This window comes from Cebus imitator, unplaced genomic scaffold (assembly GCF_001604975.1).
Source record: "Cebus imitator isolate Cc_AM_T3 unplaced genomic scaffold, Cebus_imitator-1.0 Scaffold1309, whole genome shotgun sequence".
Taxonomy (NCBI): Eukaryota; Metazoa; Chordata; class Mammalia; order Primates; family Cebidae; genus Cebus; species Cebus imitator.
In genome coordinates this window covers 1-2,382 of record NW_016108624.1, presented here as the reverse complement: position 1 = coordinate 2,382, position 2,382 = coordinate 1, and positions in this window count along the sequence as shown.

Genomic DNA, 2,382 nt, shown 5'->3' with positions numbered 1-2,382 from the left:
AAAATTTGCCTCTGATGGAAGGTTTGAGGGAAGGAACCATCAGAGCAGACCATTGTTCGAAGCACAGAATTTCAGGGTCCTAGTTAAAGGAGGAAGACTGTGGAAGGAAGGGGGCACACTCTATGGGGATGTGGGATCAGGGAAAAGGTGAACAAAGAGAAGAAGCACATGAAGGGGAGAAATGCTGCAGTGGGGTGGGAGGGCCGGTGGAATGAGTGAGACATTCTGGATAACCTGTCACCCCTGATGTAAACTAGGAGATGGAGAGAGGGATGGATGCTTTCTGGGGCCCATGGCAGGAGGCAGGGTTGACTTGCCAAGATGAGGAGAAAGTGTAACGTGTTGTTTGTGTGTAGCATGTCTGTGTCCATCACCCCAACCTCTTCCGTGCTTTATGGGCAGCCCAGTGTGGTCCAGGACTGTAGATGTCTTGCAGCCAGCTGTCCTGGGGAGCAGGTTCTGAAATCAAAGACCCACACCTCTTCCTTGTCCTTCTCTACCTCGGGCTGCCGCAACCTGGGCAGTGGGGACCATACATTGACGGAAAAATACACACTTGGCTGGAAAAGGAGCTTTATTTGTATGTGTTGAATTCCCGCAGCAGCTGAAGGATAAATAGCTAATTCCAGCCTCAGCTGAGTCTGCCCACAAGGTGAGTGGTAAAATCTGTTCTCATTTAGATAGCTTTTGAGAAGAGGTAGAGGGGGGTTGGGGGCAGCGGGAGAGGGGAGCTTGGAATCTGTACTGCTTATATGAGCAGTCGTGGATGTCATCTCCCTTTAATTAGGGGTTTGGAGTTGAGAAACGGCTCAGTTTGCTTATCCTAGAAACAGAGCAGAGTGACAGGTAGGTAGTGGGCAAGGAAGCTCCTTAAGACCCACCTATGGTTGGATCACTGTCTCCGTCCCCCAGTCCCCTGCTAAACACTAGATAAATGTCAGTGATGTGCCAGGCCCTGCACTGGATGCTTTACATGCATCATCTCATTCAAGCCTCCTCCCCACAACCTCATGAGTCTTAAGCATCATCATCATCTTTTACAGAGGCAAAACCTGAAAAAATAGAAAATCTAAGTAGAAATCTAAGGTCACATAACTTGTAAGCAGCACTGCCAGAACAGCAACTGGGTCCTCTTGACCTAAGTCCATGTTTTCAGCCCTTTCCCATCCTTCCCTGAGCTGGGAGTAGGGAGCTGGTCTTTTAAATTCTCAGGCATCTCACTTCTGTTCTCTAGCCCAGTCCTCTGTACTTCAGGCAAAGACATGGTTGGATGACTTCTAATAGCTTTTGGCTCTGGGTGTTTCTTGTGATTAGAGACAAAAGTTTCTTGTAGCCATGATATCCCCAGCACTTAGAGTGAGACAATATGCACACTAAAAAATGAACACATTTCCAGACAGATACAAGTGTTGCAAAGAAAATTTATTAGGGTAAAAATAGGCTATGGACCAGAGAGTGCCGGAGGCTATAGGACTCCTTTAGATGGGATGGACAAGACTTTCTGAGGCAGCTACATTCAACCTGAGACTGTCCTGGGGAAGGTAGGAGGCAGAGGAAATAGCATCTGTGAAATCCCTGAAGTAGGAATGAGCTAGGCATGTTCAAGAGATTGAAAGCAGGTCTGTGTAGCTGGAGGAGTGTAAGGTATGTGGGGCTGAGGGTATGGTAATAAGGACAGATAGATAAAGCAAGCAGGTGCCAGATCATGCGGGGTCTTATGTGTCAGGGAAGGAGACTAGGCTTTTAATTGCAAGATGAAGTCACTTGAAGGAGTAAAGGCAAATCTGCCTTACATTGTCAAACGATTATTCTTGCTGCTGTGAAGAGCATGGAGTGTCAAAGGTCAAGAATGGGGGCAAGGAAATAGGATAGAAGACTATGACTAAAGTGCAGGTGAGAGCTGACGGCAGCTGAACTAGTCTTATAAATAGGGATAGGGAAAAGTAGCTGGTAGAGCTGACCAGACGTGGTGATAGAAGTATAAGGGGTTTTGTTTTATAGGAGATGCTCTTTTCCTACAACTACTTCCTAAGTCCATCTCTCACTTCGTATCTGGGTTTATTAACCCAGAGCAATCAGCACATGGCATTTCCCTGGCTACATTGATTGCTTTCAAGGTGGTCCACAGAGACTTTTGTTTCATGGAAAGCAGAGCCTCCTGGCCTGCTGGATAGAAAGTACATCACCCCAACTGCTGCTGGTAGTCACCCTAGGAGGGGAAGAAACTTCAGAAACAAACAGCCTAAGAGAAAGCTGATACTATGAATGGCAGAAGGAAAGAGACCAACATCTTGATATTGTTGAGCCTTTGAATCCACCAATCCAGATGTTCACTCTACCCCTCGACTTTCTGTTTAGTAAGGCGGTGAACTTCCTTCATTA